Consider the following 24,751-nt stretch of genomic DNA (forward strand, 5'->3'; position numbering starts at 1 on the left):
CGATGCCATGTCTCAATCCAATCCAGGCACCGTGGTGGAGTGGTCGCATCATTCGGATAGTTCGGATCGAATTAAGACTTTTAAGTATGTATTCTGGGCCTTTGGACCGGCTATTGAAGCATTCCACATGTGCAGGCCGGTTATATGTGTTGATGGCACTCATTTGCTTGGCGAATACAAAGGCAAACTCCTTGTTGCAGTCACTCAAGATGCGAACAACCAGGTTCTGCCACTTGCTTATGCCATAGTTGATGAGGAGACGATTTCCAATTGGTCGTGGTTCATGGAACAATTAAGATATAATGTGGCACTTGATCGACATCCTATCTGTGTCATTTCCGATGGCCACAATGGTATAATCTATACCATGACACACTTTGACTATTGGGCCGAACCTTTGGCCTACCATAGATTTTGCCTGCGACATGTTAGGAGTAATTTGATGACACACTTCAAAGGTTTACACCTTAGAAAGTTGTGTTGGGCAATGGGAAGGGCAAGACAATTGCGCAAGTGGCGGATGTTCAGAAGAGAGTTACGAAGCATGTTTCCAGATGCTTAGAATTATCTGTCTGCCATTAGTCCAGAAAAGTGGTGCCTAACACACGACGATGGCCATCGTTGGGGTATTCTAACTACCAACATATCCGAAAGTTATAATAATGTCTTGCGCGGGGCACGCCATTTGCCAATTCGTGCATGCATTGACATGACATTGCATCGGACAGTTGCGTTATTCCAGACGAGAAGGGAAGATGCCTCACACTGTCGCAATCCTTTCCCCCCAAAGATATGGCGTCGTTTTAGGAATGCTGAGAAGAAGGCAGGCGCCCACAGAGTCGTTGAGTTCGATGGTCCATCCGGCGTATACAAGGTTATCACAGGCCGACGTGTCGATGGTAAAGAAGGCAATACGCAAACCGTCAGGTTTTTTGATAAGGCGTGCTCTTGTGGTAAGTGGCAGCATTACAGGCTTCCTTGTTCACACGCGTTGGCGGTGTGCAGGAATAGATGTGACAATCCGGGGTTGCTTGTGGATCAGCAATTTACCACCACGAGGTGGGCCGTGCAGTATTCAGGGAAGTTTAACCCACTGCCGCATCAAGATACTTGGCTCCATCCTGGATGGGAGTTGCAGGCAGACAGGAGCAAGTTTGTTGCACGTCGGGCAGGGCGGGTTCGAGCTAGCAGAATTCGGAATGAGATGGATAGGAGGGATCCAGACGAACCAAGAAGATGTCGAAATTGTCATCAAAAGGGTCACAATAGGAGAAATTGTCCGAATTATAGGTCTTAATATGATCCAGCTAGACGTAGGTTCTAGTTCATTTGTCCTTGATGTGATCCATCAGTTTTATCATTTATCGCTACATCCCCTTTCCATAGGTTTGTTGACATATTTGTTAAAGGAATGCTCGGATTGTGTGTTATATGTGTTAATGCTCTTGCAATTGCGTGGTATGGTATTTTGATGTTTGATTGACAGGGAGTTATGGCCGCTTTATAGGGGAGATTTTGTCAAATTTTTTGTAAAACTTTTGAAATATGACTACAAATAGATAATTGCAGTATATGAATACATAGAGGGATAACAAATTTTTTGCAAAAAAAATAACTGATTGCCATGGAATTTTTGTCGATTTATAAGGGATATATGGTCAAAATTTTCTCACAAAAAAAGTCTTGCGATGCGATTTATAGGTCAAAATTGTATACACAAACTATTGGAAAGTACTATACATAACTATTGAATGTAATCGATGCAGATATTCAGTTGAGATTATGGCCGACACTCCTGTCCCTCCCGGCCTACATCCAGGACCATACGTGCACGACATTATATCGGCGGGAACTGCACACCGGGCACATTCTATTTTTTACGGACATATTGAGGGCACTCAGTTAGATGTCAGGCGGTGTGACAGAGGATTTTGGAAGCATACGCCTATTCCTGATCGGGTTTGTCGTTATATTGCCTTGGCTGGATTTGAGGGGGTGCTTGAGAGTGGATATCAGATGGTTGATCATTCTTTGATCACAAGTTTGATCGAGAGATGGCGGCCCGAGACGCATATATTTCATTTACCGGTTGGAGAGGCCACCGTGACATTACAGGATGTAGAGGTGTTGTGGGGGTTGCACATCGATGGTCCACCGGTTATAGGTATAGACACATACCGCAGCATTCAGGAGTGGGGAGCCATTTGTGAGGAGTTCATTGGATTTTCTCCTGCAGTGGGATACTTTGATGGACAGAGGCTAAAATTGGGATGTTTAGCAAGAGCTTTAGACACAGAGTTGCCACCCGATGCTTCAGATGTCGAATGTAGGCAGCGTGTGCGCATCTACCTCTTACTGATATTAGGTGGACATTTATTGTCCGATAAGTCCGGCAACAAAGTCCCTTTGTTGTATCTTCCATTGCTGCGGGACTTGGAAACTGTTGGGCAATATAGTTGGGGTAGTGCGTGTTTGGCGACTCTTTATCGGTCACTTTGTGATGCCACGAATCCTGCCAAATCAGCTATTGCCGGTCCATTAGTTTTGCTACAGGTACTGTCGATAAATAGATAATAATAATATGTTTTGTGATTTGGTCATATCAACAAGTGCAATTTTAACTTTAATTCTAATTTTCTAACAGCTCTGGATTTGGGAACATATACCAACCATGCGTCCGGACCGAATCGCGCCGTTGGAACATTACCCTGGTCCATATGGAGCTAGGTGATGCCACGATTCGCCTATACTACTTTTTGTTTTAATGACACTTGTTATGCAAACAACATAAATTTGTTCTAAACAGGTTCCTACTTTATTAAATATAGGTGGAATAATTACTTGGACGTACACAGAGTTGTTAGGCATGTTGTGCCTGCATTCCGAGATCAGTTGACAGGCCTGCGTCCTGAAGAGGTATTGTACATTTGTCTTGACTATATTAAATATTTGATAAGTTGTGCCAGTCGTCTTGTCATAATAGTGCTTGTCAACTGAAAGCACAAGTTGTATGAGTGCAGGGAGTTAACCTCCAGTTATAGGGGAGACTCTGTCGAATTTTTTTTTGAGAAATTCAAAAATTTGTTAATTGGCCGGAGACTATCACTTTTTTTCATATGATGTGTCCAAAGTGCATATTATGAAGTTTTATTAATTCTTAATAGAAAAAATGAATTTTGATCAATGATATTGTATTTTTTTCAGTTCATATGGCAGCCCTATTCGGAGGTCCATAACGTATCTTATTTGCTGGGATGTGGTTGAGCCGCACCTCCCTCATCGGGTTATGCGGCAATTTGGGTTTCATCAGTCACTGCCTGATATGAGGCTGACAGATAATCAGGCAGCTCTACATTCTCTAGATCATCGTGGTAGGGCGAATCAAGACTGGAGCACCACGCATGGACACTACATTGATATTTGGACTGATCGACGTGTGCATGTACAAGATGGCACTATAATTGAAGATACTACATATCCGTCGGATGAGTATGTTCAGTGGTATCGGGAGCGGACGGTGATATATATTTCAAATCCAAGTCGATTTCCCGCTTTTCCAGTGGGCTTTCAGGGGGATAGCGCTAGGGCACAATATCTTGTAAGTTTATTTCCAGCCCAACAGTTTTAATTTCGTTACTTTGAGTTTGCTCATTTTTTTAACTATTTCTTACCACAGTATCTCCTTCTTATCCCCGATTTGTTTGTTTCTCGAGAGCGATGCCATGTCTCGCATGTATTTCATGGCACAGGACTCTCTTGCAGTTAGTGATGAACGACACAGCAGATATTTTCAAGAGTTAGGCGACTTTGCATCCACATCTTTGCATCATGTAGGAGAGTCACGCCGACTTGCATTTCACCCTCCACACGTACCACAGGAAATTCCGCTATATGCTGATCCGTGTCGTGTGCAACGAGCTCCTAGAAATACCCGCAGAAGTCAGCATGGCGATGGACGACGTCGTAGACTCCGATCACCAGAACCCGCCATACAAACTGAATTCCATGGAGGTTCGATTGCTACTGAGGACCAAGCTGGCGCATCTACTGTTCTCACACCTCAGACAGAAATCATGCACGAGAGAGGTGTATCGATTGGGCATTCTAGATCCCCTATGACTTTCCCAGAGTTTACACCCGATAGGGACTCACATCAGCATACTTCTGGGATGTGTCAAGGAGGTGAAGGCACAAGCGCTCAAATTCATCAAGCTACACTGTTGACACATATTACTCAAGGCCATACAGTAGTGCCAAACCAACCACGTCGAAGCCGAAGAATACCCAAACCAACAACATGTGGTACTCATGGAAAACTTGAGCAGCATTGATGGCACGCTATTGACTATTGTTATTGTATAAATAACCTAACGTATGGATTCGGATACCTTTTTGGTGACATTTTGTATATAGGCTAAAATTTCACGAATAACTCATGTTTTAGTACCTTATGTTAATTTGGTGTGCTTTTGTGGGTTGAATAAGCGTTTTACTTAATTTGAAATTTTTGTAGTATAGAATTGGCAATTGGTGGCAAGAATGACCATTTGAGGTTAAAAAATGCGAACTTTGATCAATCCACTTAACCCCTTGATTTGCGTTAAAGGTGTATTTCATCCATCCAAAAGGGGTAAAATGCATGTTTTTATCATTTTACAAGTGCGCACATTGATAAATTTTCCATACAAATGATGTATGATGCATTTTGAGTGATTGGGGTACCAATGGTAATTTTGCAAACTTCATTTTCTGCAAAAAAAATTGCAGAACAAAACGCACCAAGCATGAAAACGCGCTTCTAAGTCGTGTTTTCATCAGGTCGCGTTTCTAGACTAAATCCCGTTTTAAAGCCTGAATCATATACCAAAAACGTGACTTCAAATACGTGACTAGAAGTCGCGTTTTCCACCACAGTCGCGTTTCCATTCCCGCAAGATTTGTGCATAAAACGCAACTTATGAAACGCGAGTCCAAGGCGCGTTTTCCACCAATGTCGCGTTTTCTGTGTCCAGATATAGCTTCCAAAAAACGCGATTTGGGTTCATTTTCTTCTTCCTCTCATGAAATTGCAGACGCGTTTTTCCTCTCCCTTTCTACCCAACTCACAAATCTTCATTTTTACTTCATAATCTTGCTAGAAATCATCAACCCAACAGCTTTTGAGCTTCATACACCCTTTTGTAACCGATTAAAATCCAAGAAAAACACCTAAAATCAGGTTTTTGAGGGATTCAAAGTTAGGGTTCTTAAACTCTAATTTCTTCAATTGGAGGTCAATTGAAGGTTCTTTCATAGGGCTTTTGACATTTTTAGCATCAGCAAACTTCCTTCTACGTGACTAAGGTAAGTTTCTTCATCAAATCTTTTGATTTAAGAAAGTCATATTTTTTTAAAAAAGCTATCTATCAACCTTCAAGATTCTAAAATTTGATGATATTTATGACTATTTTTTATTTTATTCGTGCATGTTAAGATTGTTTAAGCATGTTTATATGTTTAAATGTAGCAATTTATTGGTTTCGTAGTGATTTAAAATTCACAATTTCTATATTTGGGGGAAATTGAAAAATGGATTTAGGATGTTTTTGAGCTATTGGTTATGATTAATTATGGTTAAGAATGGTTAGTTGATGATATTTTACCATGTGCATTGTGTATAGTGAGTAATTTGGTTGATTCGGTTTCTTAATTGGTTTAATTTTTGCCTAAACATGATCATACCTAAAAGCATATTATTATTGTTAATTCTAAATAGTTATAATCATACTTGTTGCTATTTTCACTAATTGGGTTACAATTATTCCATATCTTGTTTTTATTGGTCATTTTGAGCAATTTTTGGCTGGAATTATGGCTCGTCTTGTTCGGACCTTTACATTAGGTAATCGACGAATTATCACTTGAAGGGACAAATTGGAGATTATTTGGATAGTTTTAGGATATTCATTGCCAATTTGTGAATTGTGTGAGAATACATGTGGTTAATTGCAACATTTTCTTTTAGGTACTATGCCAAGGGGAAGGGGAAGGCGTGTGATAACTTCATCCTCTAGTAGTGAGGAGAGGGGAGTTAATGAGGAGATGGAGGTGACTGAGGAGGAGAATTCACCTTCTCCTCCACCAGTTAACCGTCGACCTGGTGAGGGCACCTCCCGTGGAGCGGAAAATTCGGTATTTGACAGTGCTAGGTTCAACACTCGCCGGAATCAGGAGTGGCATGAGGCGCGTGCTAACTTGGAGTTTTTGTTCGAGATGCACGTCAGTCCTCCAGTTGAGTTGATGTACAACATCTCAGATGCTTTTACTCAGCTAGGATGGGCTCCGATTCTAGTCCTACCAAACTATTACTACCCCAACTTGGTGCGCCAGTTTTATGCCAACATTGAAAGTAAGGCGCGCCATAGTGGAGAAATAGTTGAGTCCTGGGTGCGTGGAAGACGAATTACCTTGTCACGTCAAGATTTGGCCGCTATTTTGGGGTGTATGGATGACGGACGTCCGGTAGATTTGAAGAAGGGGTTTGTTCCCCCGAATAGGAGGTGGGATCCCTCGTTGGCCATGGCTAGGTTTGGTCTTGAGTACCAACCTTTTCGATCTACAAGGAAGGAGACCATAGTGGCGAATGTGTTCGAACCTCGTCATCGTCTTATCATTTATATGATGGCTCACAATGTCATCCCAAAGAAGACGGGGCACACGGAGGTCCGCAAGAGCGATATCTATTTCTTGGATTACATGTTCCATAACCGGACATCTCCATATGCTCGAATTTCATTGCCTAACATCATCATCAGCCACATTAGGTCTACGGCGAGGCGTAAGACAACTTCCTTCAAACTATCATTTCCTCGTCTACTGACTTTAATCTTCCGGCGTTTTGAGGTTCAGTTGGAAGGAATGAGGCGGGAGATTGTTCCACCACGGGCTGAGATGACTATCACTACTCTTCGCCGCCTTGGTATTGGCATTCCAGGCCCTGTTCAGGAGCGGAGGCAGAAGGCTAGACATGGTCGGGATGAAGTTGGACCATCTACTGCAGCACCACCTCCTCCTCCACCACAGACTAATTGGCAGCGACTCTTTGACCATATCGATAACTTTGCATTCCAATTAGCTGACGTTAGGAATCGTCTAAGCCGAATTGAAGATCATTTGGGCATTCATCCACCACCCAATTGTGATGCAGAGGATGACGATGATGCCGAGGGGGATGACTGACATGGCGCACTGCAGAAGCTATCTTTAGTTGGTGGATTTGCTTGCCTAATTATCTTAACTTGTGGAACTTAAGATGTTTAACTTCATTTTATTTTTTCTGTTTTTTATTTGGTAGGCACTTGTATTTGGGCAGTGGTTCATGAATAGTGGCTGATAAGGATCTCAGCCATTGACTTAGCGGAAACTTCTTTCTTTTCTTTTCTTCTTTTGTTTCATTTCTTCCCTACACATTGAGGACAATATGTAATTTAAGTGTGGGGGGAGAAATATGTGTGGTACTTGTGATTTAAGTTGTGTTTCATATAATTGTTGTGCTTAAATTGTATTTCTTGTGGTTGCTGGCAGGGAGTTTTAGTTCACTTTTAAGGGGAGACTCTGTCAAAATTTTTCCAAAACCTTATACATATATATGTTATTAACCATAATAAATAAATAAATTTTTTTCACTTATCCTTTTGAAATAAATATATATAGTTTTGAAACTTCTTTTCTCATTCAATTTTGGAAAATGATTTTTATGTGATTATAATTTTTACATCTATAGGAAAGTATATCTAGTAAAGTGGACAAAATTATGCCTACATTTTGCACATTTGATGAAAATTCTTTTTTTATCTTATTTTATAAGTTAAGAAATTAATATGGTCAATAAGTGTCATACTTTTCTCATGATTATTCTTACAGGGAATTTTATTATATATACACCAAAATAAAAAAGGGTTATTCTACTCCAAATGTTTTTATACTTAGTAACCGGGAGTTTTCATCTACAAATGTCGACTTTCGCATAAAACGATACTTAAATTAAGAGTATGAAAAGCAACTTCAGTATGTGAAATATTGAGTAACCGGTGATTTTCATCTAAAAATATCTACATTCGCATCAATTGTAAAAGGTACAAAATGCAAGATTTAATCGCTAGATATTTGATTTAATTTTTTTTCTTTTCCTTTTCAACTACCAAACAAATAACATGCACTTCATAAACATAACTGATATAATTTTTTTAAATAGCATTGCGTTATGGAATTTCTAAAATTACAATAAAAAAATTGTAACAGATATTAATGACTATTAATTATTACATTCTTATAACTAATATTCATCGGTGTCAACAAATAAATACGATTCATTAATAACAAAGGAAAATTAGAATTTGATAAATAAATTTATTTCATAAAAAAGGATCAAAAGTTAGTACATTTAATTGTACATTTTTTTTGAGCTCGTAAATTTCATTTTAAATTTTGTTTTCTACCAAGTTTGAATTTATTTTTCTGAAAGTCATACTTATAAATGCGAAATCTAACACAAAAATTAAATATAATTTTTGGAGGTCAAACTTATCAAATGCGAGCTATTTGAAAAATTTTTTAAAAAAACATTTAGGACCTCGCACTTAGCTCTTACTATTTTCTTGAAAAAATTCTCTAGCTCCCAAAAAAAAACAAAATATTTAATTATACTTAGTGTCTTTGAGCTCGCGAATCGCGAATGCGAGCTCAATAAGTTGAGCTAAGCTCGCATTTTGCGAATGCGAGCTCAGCAGACCTCCGCCCAAAATTTTTTTTTTAGGGAATGCGAACGCGAATGCGAAATCTTTAAACATTTTGTTTTAATACAAAAATATAAATCTCTGCCTCCGGAAAAAATTAAGCAAAAAATGTTGAGCTGAGCTCTGTTGAGCAGAGCTCGCATTTCACGAATGCGAAGACCCCCCAACGGAATCCCTGGCCACAATCACCCCTTTTGTAGAATTTTTTTAAAAATCACCACAAAATTAGAAATTTCTCCACTTGGTGTTAATTACACTCCCATCATTTGTTTTAGTTGGTTCTTTCCTATGAAAGTAATTCATGAAACTATTCTTGGTACTTCACTTCCATTGCCGCGTCACAAGGACAACCAGCTCTTCAGGAATAAGAATTTTATTTTTACTAAGGTCTCAAGTAAAGTTAAATTTAAAGTTGTCCCTGGCATCCTGGAATAGGAATAACATAAAAAATTGTCTAAGGGTTCCTTCCTTAAACAAGTAATTCATGATTCCTCAAATTGATGTGATTCCTATTTCACCGTCCAAGTAATGCCTGCCATGAGCAGGAAGCCCCTTCTAAAGAGACATTCATTTTGAGAAATGTTAATCTCATTCTATTTTTTGTTAATCACATTTTTACTATCATTTTTATTATATGATTTTCATTAGTTAGACTATATGATAAAAAAAAAAGTCATGAGAGTGTAATTAACAAAAAAAAAATAGAATGCAATTAACATTTTCCTTCATTTTTAATGAAGTCATAAATTTTTCTGAGAAGCAGTGTCTTTTTTTTTCCCCCCGAGTAAATGTGCAACTTTATGTGATATTCAATAAGCATGTACAAGGAGCATCCAGCTCAATGACATCAAAAGTAAACATCTATACTTCCCATACCATTTACCTTTAGCCCTCTTTCTTTCGAAAGAGGGGCAGGATCGGTTGCTTCCTGGCAGTTCATGCCAAGATTTGGTCAAAAAAATTATAAGATTCAAATTTTATCTTGTATCTCGTTTTTAACAATATATGTGAACCCACAAAATTTTGTTTTTGAACTACATTGTTGAAAGTAAATTACACCATGTGTAAATAGAGTTACGCCGTGTGCAAAATACACGTAACCTTCAGATCTGCAACCGTTCCTCCCCCTGGTCCCTTTTCTTCTAGGTAGCTCCAACATGCCCAACAGTCTCCAAGACAGCAGAAAAAATTACTCTGTATGGCAGTGGGATTATGACCAAAGATGACCCCATTCCTAGCCTTCCATACTCGATAGACCGTAGCAGCCAGGGCTAATCTTTTGAACTTATCGACGAAGGAACTTGACTTCCATGTTGACATATCCAACTGATTTCAACAGAACAAGGGAAAGTGCCCCTCTAAACAAAACGCATAGATTGAACCTTTTTCCATACTGCGCCAGAAACAACACAAGAAAAGAGTAGACGCACCATGGATTCCTCAGCTGGATTACAAAGTACACGCACAGAAGACCCATGAAACTTCCCACTTTCTCAATCTATCCCCTGTTGCAAGCCTTTTCTTGCACAGCAACCAGAGTATAAATGAGAAACGTGAAATACTTCCTGAATTACAAAGTACACACTCGAACCAAGGTCATAGGATATTCAGTACTATATATATCAACCCAAGTGGCTGTGAGAACCGTACACCAAGTTTTATCGAGTTCCTTAGGCTTCCCAGATGCCTAGACAAACGATCATTGTTGCAATTAACTAAATGGAGCAATATTTATATCACATCTATGCCTAGAAGTGCCTTTCAGCATTCTAATATTTTGGTTCAGATTTCCTCAAATCTCCAAATACATAACCGTGAAAAGCAATTATCTAGTGCAGCAAATCAACCTGCGACCCGTGATATATAGTATATAGCTGAGGAGTTTAGGCAGCATGGGTGAGAAAGAACCGGAGAAAGAACTGGAGAAAAGGCTCTGTGATGCCGCACTAAAAGGTGACGTTACCACTCTTCACCAGTTACTCGGAGAAGATCCAGTTGTTCTTGATAAAGCTGCTTTGAACTGCGAGGATAAGAATCCTCTACACATAGCAGCAATGTTGGGCCATGTAGATTTTGTAAAAGCAATCTTACAAGTTCAATCTGCTTATTTTTTGTGCTTGGCCCGTGATCGAGAAGGCAGAACCCTTTACATCTTGCTGCCATTTATGGCAGATTGACAGTCTTGCAACTGCAAGTGCTGCTTGATGCCGGATTTGAAGCCGCTGTGGAGAAGACAGATGGGGAAGAGACCATTTTGCATTTGTGTGTCAAATATAATCAGCTAGAGGCCTTGAAGATGCTAGTCAACCGATTAAAAGATACACAGCTTCCGAAGGGCAGAAGTGAGGATGCTGCTTATTTTTTGTGCTTGGCCCGTGATGGAAATGGCAGAAACCCCATACATCTTGTTGCCATGTATGGCAGATTGGCAGTTTTGCAAGAGCTACTTGATGCCGGATTTCAAGCAGCTCTGGAGAAGACAGACGAGGGAGGGACCATTTTGCATTTATGTGTCAAGTATAATCAGCTGGAGGCCTTGAAGATGCTAGTCGACATCTCAAAAGATGCATGGTTTCAGAACGCCAAAAATGAGGATGGAATGACCATATTACACATGGCCATACACTATCGTCAAAACCAGGTTGTGTTTATTTTCTTTCATTTTCATTTTTTAATCTTCTTGTGAATTTTTTTTTAAGAAGTAATGGATCTCTATGGTTAAAAAAAATCATTTTATTATAGAAATAATTTCAAAATCATCCCTTAGATTTCTTACAATTTCACCTAACACACTTCTAGGGATAACTTGGGAATAATTTTATCATCAAAATTTTCTTTCAACTTTTTCAATCACTTTTTCTGATGGGGTCTGAACTTGTTACCAAAAACCCCAAAGTAAGGGAGATCACTAAACGGATGTTAAGCAAAATTGTTAAAAGCTTCAAAGTAGGTTTTTGAAATTATTCCTTTAACAACATGTAGCATTATTCTCTCCTAAGGAAATTGAAAGGTACATTTTCCTTTCATTTTCTTATATTCTTGTTCCATTTCCACATTTTGGTGGTTTGAAATTTCTTTTAAACAAAAAATGGTTTTAAAACCTTTTCAAGAATCGCACAATTGTACAAGCTCCAAATCTAATTGGATCATTTGAGTTTTTGTAATTTCTTATTTGGCTTGACAACTTCCTGTGTCATTACGTTGATTCTTAGTCTAAATTTGTTATTTGAATAAATGTCACGAACAATATCCGAATGGTATCCTAATTGGGTTACCTATATGGATAAAGAAAAGATTGGATTTTCAATGGGCACCAAGATCATCTGACAATCTCTAGTAATTGTCATTAAATGTTTATGCTTTCAAAGATTAATTACGTGACTATCAAATCCAGATGACCACATATTTTGTTTGACATAAAAGATCCTTGGCTCTCTAAAATAATACAAAAGTACCAAGGAGCAACCAAATGGAACCACCCTTGATCTAGATTTTAAAGCTAAATTGCTAATTCGGAAATGCAGACGATCAAATACTTGCTTGATAGCTCCCAAGTTTGGGTGAAACAGCAGGATGCAAAAGGCAGAAATGCTTTATCACTTTTGCGGGGTCAAGCTAACATCAATACCGAAATTGAAAGCTCTCTTAGGTTGATCGGCGCCAGGCCGGGAGGCCACGACCCAGAAGAGTACCAGGTGATGCTCAAAGAGAGAAGTAATGCAATGATGGTAGTGCTCTCACTCATAGCAACGATGGCCTTTCAAGCTGTGGTAAGCCCTCCAGGAGGGTTGTGGCAAGATGACTTAAAGGAAGGACCAAATCCACACAGAGTAGGAGAACCCATCATGGCACAAACCCATCCCACCTATTACCGGTGTCTGATTCGGGCAAGTACCGTTGCATTTGTTTCATCGTTGAGCACAATTGTCAGCCATGTATCGCTCCCGTGCTTCGCACTTACAGATACTTTTGTCTTATTTGATGGGGCTGGCAATTGCAACCGTAGCATTGACTTATGCTATATCACTAGTTGCGCTGGCACCAAAACACACGAGAGGTGATCAATTGAGCAATACAGTTGTGATTGTGCTCATTGTGGTCACGACGTTTAGCAGTAGCATTCGCCGAGTTACCAGATGTTTGTCGAGATTGGGCCACTATCTAAATATAATCAGGTACCAGGTATTTAATTTTACTCATAGGCTGTCTCGCATCTCAACCAATGCTTAAGGTTGCGCTGAGTGTAAAGATCGATGGAATGTTTGATTGTCTGTAAGAGTATAAATAACATGGGTGTTCGATGCGCACTCATTGAGAGATGTATCGGGTGTTAGTCTTTTAAAAAAGTGTAATTAATTTGAAAATGTGTTTCAACATAATTATATACTTGTGGTTGTATGTAGAGGTGGCAATATGGATAAATGGTTTATAATTGGTTTTGACTTAATAGATGGTGGATAAAATTTATCCAATCCATTTAATAAATGGATCTAAATGGATGGATCTAAATGGATTAAATAAAAACCAATTATCCATTTATAATCCATTTAAATATTTTTGTTACTTTTTTTTTGTATTACCATTTCTTGTAAATTCAAGCCACAAAATACCACGGATGTAAATTTGATAGGGATATAATTATGCATTTTATTTGTGGTTATTTGGTCTTAATTTTGGCAATTTATTATGCAAAGTATTGGATTTCTGCTCATAATTGGTATTTGTGTTAATTACAGGCAATTGGTGATAAAAGTGATAAAAAAGGGGCAAATTCCAGAAGACTAGGCCTTCTCTGGCGTGCCCACGCCAGACAACACAGAGTTGCGTGAAAAAGCCGGATCGCGGGCCCAAGCCCTGGAACAACCATTCTGATTGGAAGATACCTTTTTACCATGCGTGAGATCAGGAAACCTTAAAAGCAAGAAGTCTTTTGGCAACAAACAATTAAGAAAGTAAGAAAAAGGAATCCTTTTGGAAAACACAGGAGAATTGGAAACCAATTGGAATTGGAAAGCAAGTGCCGCGAAGACCTTTAAGTAGCAGAGGAAATAGAATTTGAAGAGGACTTTTGGTAACAATCCTACGTGGGATCAGGAAGCTTTTCCAAAGAGGATTTTTGGCAACAATCCAATGAGGGAAATAAGGAAACAATCCTTGTGGAAAACAAATTCCAATTCAACAAGCAAAGGGAAGCGGCAGCGACACTATAAATAAAAAGGCAGCAATAGACTAGGGCATCTTCTGTCTTGGACTTGTCTCTTTGTTTTTTTCTTCTTTTTCCTTTTGAACGCAAGTAGCAAATAGAGCCGACATCTTTTACTACTTCCTCAATCGACAAAAACTCGATGAAAACTCTGAATTGCTTCATGATTATGCGGCAAGGCTAGTTCTTTTATCTAGTTGAGGAATAAATCAAGGATTGGAGCACCATAACTGTGAGATCGTTTTAATTGTTTTATTTTTAATTTATATGTTCATGGGTATTTGATTATTCTCTATTTTTCCCTGAGTTATTATTGTTTAGATTTATTGGATAATTAGGCCTGTTATTCGATTGTCTAAATAATTGATAGCCAATTAGGATGTTGGCGCGTCGCCTTTAAGCATCTTGATTAATGGCAAACGAGACAATTTCACCGCCTCGCAAGTGGTCTAATTTGGATCGTGGGGATAATTAATCTAGTCTAGATAAACCCGCATGTGTGTTTGTCATCTAGAATTGGGTCTTTCTAGTTCCTAATGCTGTGGCTACATTAAATCCTGTGAGCGTTTCTGGGGTTGTCTAGTCACAAGAGGGTAGTTTATGAGCGTCTCTTGACTACCATAAAATTAAGGAAAGATTGGTGATTGGGCGCGTCGCTTGACCACTATAACCAGTTTATTCGTGAGTATATGAATTGTCCTGTGTATCTGTGATCAGTTGTGTGCTTCGGTGCCAAGATTAATTCCTTGACTAGGTTGTTTAATTAATTGTTATTTGTGTAGTTTGGTTCCTGCTATCTTAATCAACTTTAAATTTCAGTTTTTATTCCTTTTTAATTAGTTGGTACTACTGCTAAAATTCCCCCCATTTTCTTGTGTGATTTGCCTACCTGTTCCCTGAGGAGACGATCTTATTCACCACTATACTCATTCAGTTTTGGTAGTAGGTTTAATATAAATTTTATTTTTGGTGGTTTGACACCCACCAAATTTTGGCGCCGTTGCCGGGGAACTGGTGTTTTAAGTGACTTATTGCACAGGTTTTAGTTTTTATTTTTTTTATTATTATTTTTATTTATTTATTTTATGCCTCGATCTTCTCGTACAGGAGAATTAGAATTTGATCCAGAGATTGAGAAGACTGCAAGAAGGTTGACCAAGGAGGCAAAGTTGCGTAAGCAACAAGATTCAACGTCACCTTCAGAATCTAAGCAAGAGTTTGTTTCCAGTGATTCATCAAGTGAATCTGAAAAAGAAGAAGTGCATATTCCCCGAGTAGCAATGGCAGCCCCAAGAATTTTGAGAGAGTTGGCAACTCCTAACGTGAACCAGCAGCCATTATGCATTACATTCCCTAACACGGAAGAGGCATTTGAGCTTAAATCTGGTCTTATTCACTTACTTCCTACTTTTCGTGGTATTGCAGGTGAAGACCCACATAAACACTTGAAGGAATTTCATGTGGTGTGCTCCACAATGAAACCTCAAGGAGTCACTGAGGACCACATCAAGTTGAGAGCCTTCCCTTTCTCTTTGGCAGATAAGGCTAAAGATTGGTTATTTTACCTGCCATCTGGATCGATCACTACGTGGGAAGAATTGAAGAGAAGATTCCTCAAGAAATTTTTCCCTGCCTCTAGAGCCGCCAATATAAGGAAAGAAATATGTGGAGTTAGGCAGGCAAATGGGGAAATTCTATATGAGTACTGGGAGCGCTTTAAATAACTGTGTGCCAGCTGCCCACATCATCAAATCCCTGATCAGCTCTTAATACAATATTTCTACGAGGGATTATCACCCATGGATAGGAGCATGTTAGATGCAGCCAGTGGCGGTGCTCTAGTTAACAAGACCATAGACGAAGCCACGTTATTGATCTCCACCATGGCTGAAAATTCCCAACAATTTGGAGTGAGAGCTGATAGAGCAATACGAAGGGTCAATGAAGTGAATCACTCTGACTTAGAGGGTAAACTGTCTGAGCTTACCTCTCTGGTGCGTCAAATGGCAAGGGGGCAATTACAATCTGTGAAGACTTGTGGTATATGTGATGCTCCCGGACACATGACTGACATGTGCCCAACTCTCCAGGAGGATTCACCTGAACAAGCCAACATAGTGGGAGATTTTTCTGGACCACCTCCACGAAGGAATGATCCTTTTGCACCCACTTACAACCCAGGGTGGCGAAATCATCCTAACTTTAGCTATGCTTCAAAACCACCGGGTTTTCAACAACATTTTCAGCCACGGCCACCATTGCAACAACCATCCACTTCCAATTCAAACATGTCTCTTGAAGATATGGTGAAGTCACTGGCCCAAAGCACGAGTCAATTACAGCAAGAGGCTCAAAGATCTCAACAGGAGTCTCACAGATTTCAACAAGAGACTCGTGCTAGTATTAGGAATTTGGAAGCACAGATGTCTCAATTGGCAACTTCCATGAGCAATCTGGAAAATAGTAATAGAGGAAAGTTACCATCTCAAGTAATTCCTAATCCCAAGGAGAATGCCAGTGCAATGCAATTACGGAGTGGCAAGGAGGTACAGTCTCCTAGGCGTGCCCAGGCCAAAGAAGAAGAAGTGCCCAGGAAGGGGGAAGAGGAAGGTGAGAAACAATCCTCTGAAGTCTCAAAGAAAGTTGACATTCCTCCTCCTTTTTCTGACAGGTTTACAAGAGCCAAAAAGGAAGAATCTGAGCAAGAGATTTTGGACACCTTCAGGAAAGTGGAGATCAATATTCCTTTATTGGATGCTATTAGGCAATTGCCTAAATATGCTAAATTTTTGAAGGGCTTATGCACTAACCGCAATAAGTTGAGTTTGGATGACAAGGTGAAGGTGGGGGAGAATGTCTCAGCGATGTTTCAAAGGAAGTTGCCCCAGAAATGCAAGGATCCAGGTATGTTTACTATACCATGCATAATTGGCAATCAAAGAATTGAAAAAAGCATGCTTGACTTAGGTGCTTCAATAAATGTCATGCCTCTCTCAATTTTTAGAGTTTTGAATTTAGGACCCCTCAAAGAAACTAGGGTAATCATTCAACTAGCTGATAGGTCGAATGTCTACCCTGAGGGTCTAGTTGAAGATGTTCTAGTAAAGGTCAATGAATTCATTTTTCCTGTGGATTTTTACATTGTTGATATGAATGATGAATACTCTACTGATTCAGCAGTGATTCTTTTGGGTAGACCCTTCATGAGTACAGCAAGGATTAAAATAGATGTACATGAAGGGACTTTATCTGTGAAATTTGATGGAGAGAAAGTCACTTTCAATATTTTTGATGCAATGAAGCATCCTGTGGATACTGAATCTGTAAATTTTGTTGACATGACTAACACCATTGTGCAAGAGAATTTTGAACAGAATTTCATGAGGGACAAGTTAGACTTTGTCTTACAACAAGGCAAGACCAATTTGGAAGTGGACGACATGGAGGAGGAGGAAGTCAAAGAAGCTATCATGTCCTTACATTCACTACATCCGCTTCCAGGCAGGTTTGAAAATTCTTTTTTACCATTACCCACTTCTAATGAAAGAATTCTACCTTCTGTTCAACAGGCACCTAATGTGGAATTGAAGGAACTGCCCGAGCATTTGAAATATGCTTACTTGGGAGATAACAAGACTTTGCCTGTAATCATTGCCAATGATTTAACTGCGTTGCAAGAAGAGAGGCTCTTACGGGTCTTAAGGAAATTTAAACCAGCAATTGGATGGACGTTAGCAGACATTAAAGGCATCAATCCATCCATTTGCATGCATCACATCCTTTTGGAGTCGGACGTAAAACCCGTGAGAGAGCATCAACGCAAGCTCAATCCCGCAATGAAGGAGGTGGTGATGAAAGAGATTCTCAAACTCTTAGAATTAGGAATTATTTTTCCTATTTCTGACAGCCAGTGGGTAAGTCCAGTCCATGTTGTTCCCAAGAAGACTGGAATCACGTTGGTGAAAAATGAAAAGAATGAGTTAGTGCCAATGAGATTGCAAAATGGGTGGAGAATGTGCATTGACTTTAGGAAGTTAAATGCTGCAACTAGGAAAGACCACTTTCCACTCCCATTTATTGATGAAATGCTTGAGAGGTTGGCAGGTAAGTGTTTCTTTTCCTTTTTAGATGGTTACTCTGGATATTATCAAATTATTGTTGCTCAAGAGGACCAACATAAAACTACTTTTACCTGCCCTTTTCGAACATTTGCATATCGCCGTATGCCTTTTGGTTTGTGTAATGCTCCTGGAACATTTCAAAGATGCATGATGAGTATTTTCTCTGATATGATTGATAATTGCATTGAAATTTTCATGGATGATTTTACAGTATACGGTGATTCTTTTGATCAGTGCCTAGACCATTTAACAAAGATTTTGAAAAGATGCATTGAAACAAACTTGGTTCTTAATTATGAAAAATGTCATTTCATGGTTAAGGAAGGCATAGTTTTGGGCCATGTTGTTTCATCAAGGGGTATTGAGGTAGATAAGGCTAAAATTGATTTGATCACTAGTCTACCTTACCCTACTAATGTCAAGGATATTCGTAGTTTTCTAGGCCATGCAGGTTTTTACAGGCGTTTCATAAAAGATTTTTCAAAAATTGCTCAACCATTGTCTCGCCTGCTTCAAAAGGAGGTGCCATTCAACTTTGGAGATGATTGCAAATTGTCCTTTGACACACTCAAGGGTATGTTGACCACGGCACCAATCATCCAACCCCCAGACTGGAAGCTATCATTTGAGCTCATGTGTGACGCCAGTCAGTATGCCGTAGGAGCTGTGCTTGGACAGCGGAGTGGGAAGTGTAGTCACGTGATATACTATGCGTCAAAAATATTGACACCAGCTCAATGCAACTACACCACCACGGAGAAGGAGCTTCTAGCCATTGTTTTCGCTTTTGAGAAATTTAGATCATATCTATTGGGGTCAAAAGTAACGGTTTACTCTGATCATGCAGCTTTGAAGTATCTTTTGTCAAAAAGGGAGTCCAAGCCAAGACTCATTCGTTGGGTGCTCTTGCTGCAAGAATTTGATTGGGAGATCAAGGATCGGAGAGGGGTGGATAATTCAGTAGCTGACCATTTGAGCAGGTTGATAAGAGAAGAGGAAGCAGTTCCCATATCTGAGGTATTTCCTGATGAACATCTTTTCTATCTCAAAGGTAAGGAACCTTGGTATGCAGATATTGTGAACTTTTTGGTCAGTCATAAATTTCCTATTGGCATGAGTAAGAGTAAGAGAGATAAGATAGTCCATGATTCTCGATACTATATTTGGGACGAGCCATATCTGTGGAAAATAGGCTCTGATCAAATTATTCGTAGATGTGTACCTGAAAGTGAAACTCCTTCTATCCTTGCTCATTGTCATAATTATGCATGTGGTGGCCATTTTGGACCTAAGAGAACTGCTAGAAAAATCCTTGATTGTGGCTTTTATTGGGAAACATTGTTTCGTGATGCTTATGCATTTTGCAAAAGCTGTGAAAAATGTCAAAAATTTGGAAGTTTGTCTCATAGGGATGAAATGCCTCAAGTGCCTATGTTATTTTGTGAAGTGTTTGATGTTTGGGGTATGGACTTTATGGGACCTTTTCCTAACTCTTTTGAATTTTTGTATATTCTGTTAGCAGTTGACTATGTATCGAAATGGGTAGAAGCAAAGGCTACCCGGACTAATGATTCTCAAGTTGTTGTAGGATTTCTCAAATCCCACATTTTTAGTAGGTTCGGGGTGTCGAGAGCCATCATCAGTGATCAAGGTACCCATTTCTGCAATCGCACCATTGCAGCTCTCATGGGAAAATATGGAGTGCACCATCGTGTGAGTACAACATATCATCCTCAGACCAATGGGCAAGCTGAAGTCTCCAATCGAGAGATCAAGAGCATATTGGAGAAAACGGTTAACCCCAACCGTAAGGATTGGAGCTTGCGATTGGATGATGCTTTGTGGGCATATCGAACCGCGTATAAAACGCCCATTGGCATGTCCCCATATAGGTTGGTGTTTGGTAAGATGTGTCATTTACCTGTGGCTATTGAGCATCGTGCATTCTGGGCAGTCAAGCAATGCAATTTCCATGCGGATAGAGATGGCAAAGAGAGAAAGCTCCAACTCCAGGAGTTGGAGGAAATTCGTCTTGAAGCATATGACAATGCACGTTTGTACAAAGAGCGTACCAAGCAGCTTCATGACCGCCTATTGCGTGCGAAACACTTTTTCCCAGGACAAAAGGTACTCTTGTTCAATTCGCGGTTGAAATTCATGCCAGGTAAGTTAAAATCTCGTTGGATTGGACCATATGTGGTAGTCAATGTTTTTCCCAATGGTGTGGTTGAAATCCAGAGTTTAGAGACTAATAAGAGTTTTACAGTTAATGGTCATCGTTTAAAACCGTTTGTTGATGTTTCAGACATTGGCACTTTGGAAGAGGTACACTTAGTAGATCCTATCTATGCCTAATTGCTCACTGTGGAGTCGTCTAGCCAAAGACGTTAAAGAAAGGCGCTTCTTGGGAGGCAACCCAAGGCCTCCAATTTTTGTTATTTATCTCTTCCGTTTTTCGTTGATTTTGGGTTGTTTTGTTTCATTGCAAGTGTTCTTTTTGGTGTTGGGCAGGAGACTCTGCCTTACAAGGCATGCCCACGCCCTATAAGTGACTCCATGAAAAGCGTAGAAACGTTTGGACAGAAGACTCTGCCTTATAAGGCGTGGTCACGCCTTACAACAACTCTGGTCCACTTTGGGGACACAGGCTTGGATTGAAGACTTCCGCTTCCATCTGAAGCAACGCTACACCACACCACCGTCAGAGGCTCCACGCTGCCAGTCCCTGATACCTCCTCTACCATGGTGTTTTGCTGCAATTTTTTTTTCTTTTTCATTCAGGGAAGTTTCTTTTGCTCCCTTCACTTGACTTCAACTTTTCATTCTTACATTGAGGACAATGTAGACTTTAGGTGTGGGGGGAGTAATCTAGCTTTTCCTTCTTACTGCTTTTCCTTCTACCAAAAAAAAAAAAAAAAAAAACCTTTACCATATCTTTTGGATTTTTGTGGTTAGTCTTGATAAGCAATGACTTGATTTTCAAAATTAACTATTGTTATGGTTTTAGATGATAATATGTTAAGTATGATATGGTAAAATTTTAGGATGACTCTCTGGTAAATATTTGAGACTTTGTGACTCTTGCAATTTCTTTTGGTTAACTTTTATAGGCATTGTAAATATTTTTCTGACATTTTTGTGTGAACTGGTTCAACTATTAATCTTAGTTCTCCATGTAAGGAAATGAAGCAAGCTTGCATGGTTTTAATTTTACTTGGGTGTTTATTTGTGAATAACATTCGGCTATACTCCGCTGGTTATCATTGACTAGTAACCGGGGGTCTTCACCTAAAGTGTCGATTTTCGCGTCAAAAAACAGCGATAACTATGAGTATGTGGTCTTTAAGCGGTTTAAGTTGAGTAACCGGGCTCCTTCATTGAAGAGATGTCGGAGTTCGCGTCAAAAGACTTGAATGGCTCAAGACTAAGCACTTCCTTAAAAAAAAAAAAAAAAAAAAGGGAAAAGAAACAGAAAAAAAATGAAAATGATGAAAAATAAAACAAAAAAAAGTATACGAGCATAAAAGTATGCGAATAATTGTATTGCCTGCGGATCCATGAGTCTTTATGTTGAGATTTTGCTTAGTGGTTGGACCAGTTATTAAAGAATGTTGGTTGGATATTTTCTATTCTTAGATTGGTTAGTCTGGATTTGAAAGAGTCATTGGTTTTAAAAGTTAGTTGAAGAGTTATCTCGTAAAATTTGTCATCAGTACTTTACAGTTATCTAAATCATACATTGGCAATAGTTGCTTTGATTAATAGCCATTGTTTTGAATTCAACTGCTGCAAAATATTTGCTCGCTTGGTTGTGTATTTAAAGTTTGAAATGCTTGAGGACAAGCATTATCTTGGTGTGGGGGAATTTGATAGGGATATAATTATGCATTTTATTTGTGGTTATTTGGTCTTAATTTTGGCAATTTATTATGCAAAGTATTGGATTTCTGCTCATAATTGGTATTTGTGTTAATTACAGGCAATTGGTGATAAAAGTGATAAAAAAGGGGCAAATTCCAGAAGACAGGAGAATTGGAAACACAGGAATCCTTTTGGAAAACACAGGAGAATTGGAAACCAATTGGAATTGGAAAGCAAGTGCCGCGAAGACCTTTAAGTAGCAGAGGAAATAGAATTCGAAGAGGACTTTTGGTAACAATCCTACGTGGGATCAGGAAGCTTTTCCAAAGAGGATTTTTGGCAACAATCCAATGAGGGAAATAAGGAAACAATCCTTGTGGAAAACAAATTCCAATTCAACAAGCAAAGGGAAGCGGCAGCGACACTATAAATAAAAAGGCAGCAATAGACTAGGGCATCTTCTGTCTTGGACTTGTCTCTTTGTTTTTTTCTTCTTTTTCCTTTTGAACGCAAGTAGCAAATAGAGCCGACATCTTTTACTACTTCCTCAATCGACAAAAACTCGATGAAAACTCTGAATTGCTTCATGATTATGCGGCAAGGCTAGTTCTTTTATCTAGTTGAGGAATAAATCAAGGATTGGAGCACCATAACTGTGAGATCGTTTTAATTGTTTTATTTTTAATTTATATGTTCATGGGTATTTGATTATTCTCTATTTTTCCCTGAGTTATTATTGTTTAGATTTATTGGATAATTAGGCCTGTTATTCGATTGTCTAAATAATTGATAGCCAATTAGGATGTTGGCGCGTCGCCTTTAAGCATCTTGATTAATGGCAAACGAGACAATTTCACCGCCTCGCAAGTGGTCTAATTTGGATCGTGGGGATAATTAATCTAGTCTAGATAAACCCGCATGTGTGTTTGTCATCTAGAATTGGGTCTTTCTAGTTCCTAATGCTGTGGCTACATTAAATCCTGTGAGCGTTTCTGGGGTTGTCTAGTCACAAGAGGGTAGTTTATGAGCGTCTCTTGACTACCATAAAATTAAGGAAAGATTGGTGGTTGGGCGCGTCGCTTGACCACTATAACCAGTTTATTCGTGAGTATATGAATTGTCCTGTGTATCTGTGATCAGTTGTGTGCTTCGGTGCCAAGATTAATTCCTTGACTAGGTTGTTTAATTAATTGTTATTTGTGTAGTTTGGTTCCTGCTATCTTAATCAACTTTAAATTTCAGTTTTTATTCCTTTTTAATTAGTTGGTACTACTGCTAAAATTCCCCCCATTTTCCTGTGTGATTTGCCTACCTGTTCCCTGAGGAGACGATCCTATTCACCACTATACTCATTCAGTTTTGGTAGTAGGTTTAATATAAATTTTATTTTTGGTGGTTTGACACCCACCAAAATTCAAGCAAAATGAACCTTCATTTCACTAAAAAACTATCTGAAATTATTATTATTATTATTATTATTATTATTATATATGTATATATATATTACATATTACAGAGTAGCCATATATTGCAAACTAGCCCAAACAATAGAAGTCCTGCATAGACCGTATGTAGGGTATCTACAAAAATACCAACACTAGCTTGTATTCGTACTCACACAACACTTGCAATGTCTACTACTAAAGCCACGGATGACTTTTGAGCTCAACATCTAGTAATCAGGTGCATGGGTGTACCAAGCAGGGAGGCTGAACCGCAAATTCTGTGGTGCCAGGCTTGCACTCTAATCCTCCACAAGTAATGGGTTTGCTTCAAAGCCAACCGAATCTCACTTGTTTCCTGACCTCTTCAGCAGTAAAGCCCAACATTCAGTTTCAGGGTTGGTTACTATTCACGGGGACAGCTTTTTCACACCCCAATTGCAATTTTAGGATGGCTCCTTTTTTAGTCATTTCCTTTCCCTCTCTTTTATTTGGTTTTTAAGTAAATAGATATATATGGTTTTAGTGGATAATCCATATAAATCCATTTAACTTAATGGTTTTACTTTGATCAACCATTTAAAACCAATACTATAAATGGATAATCCATTATCCATTTAATTATGGATTATATGGATGGATAAATGGATTTCAATCCAAATTGCCGCTTCTAGTTGTATGTATTCACATGGTAAATTAGATTTAATTTAAGTGTGTTAATGGATCTTTCCTTAGAAATATCTTAAATAAATACATGATGTATCAATATGTATTTGAAATGAATGTGTTTGCGCCGATTTTTCCGGGCAACAAAGTGTTGCGGATGAGCATGTTGTCGGTAGCATGTCACCTAATTTATATGAGTAAAACCAGGAAAGCCTCATGAATGTGTTGATGAAATTGTGCCAATAAATTTCTGACTTCTAATACGACTGCTATTCGTCCCGCCCTGAGTGGCCTCAAGGACCTAAACTTCGCGACAACAACAATTGATTACAAGGAAAGAAAGAATAAAGGAACAAGAGCCGATAATGACAGCTGATAAGTAACATGAAGCTGATAAATTGTGAGATATGAAGTGAGCTGGAAAGCTCATAAAGATTGCTTGGTGTTATTCTTGGTTTTGATGATCACAAAATACTTTGAAATATTTATCTAACTCTCTTCAAATATAAGTGTTTTTTGCCTATCAAAGAATCAGGTACGAATATGTCAAGAAATGAAAATCAACCAAAAGAAGAAGCAAAAACAGGACACTCATGTCGGACGTCCGAAAGGATAAAGAACATCAAGAAAGAAGCTTTGTCGGACGCTCATAAGGAAGCGTCTAACGTCCGGAAGGATCGGACG

General features: G+C 38.9%; 1 non-coding gene across 1 annotated transcript; it reads right to left on the minus strand.

Moving 5' to 3' along the window:
• Positions 1–15,623: 15,623 nt before the first annotated feature.
• LOC113743926 (small nucleolar RNA R71) lies at positions 15,624–15,730 on the minus strand. The gene has a single exon (XR_003461238.2). It is a non-coding gene; the product is annotated as a small nucleolar RNA R71 (small nucleolar RNA).
• Positions 15,731–24,751: the final 9,021 nt, after the last annotated feature.

This window comes from Coffea arabica, chromosome 9c (genome assembly GCF_036785885.1).
Source record: "Coffea arabica cultivar ET-39 chromosome 9c, Coffea Arabica ET-39 HiFi, whole genome shotgun sequence".
NCBI classification, from domain to species: Eukaryota; Viridiplantae; Streptophyta; class Magnoliopsida; order Gentianales; family Rubiaceae; genus Coffea; species Coffea arabica.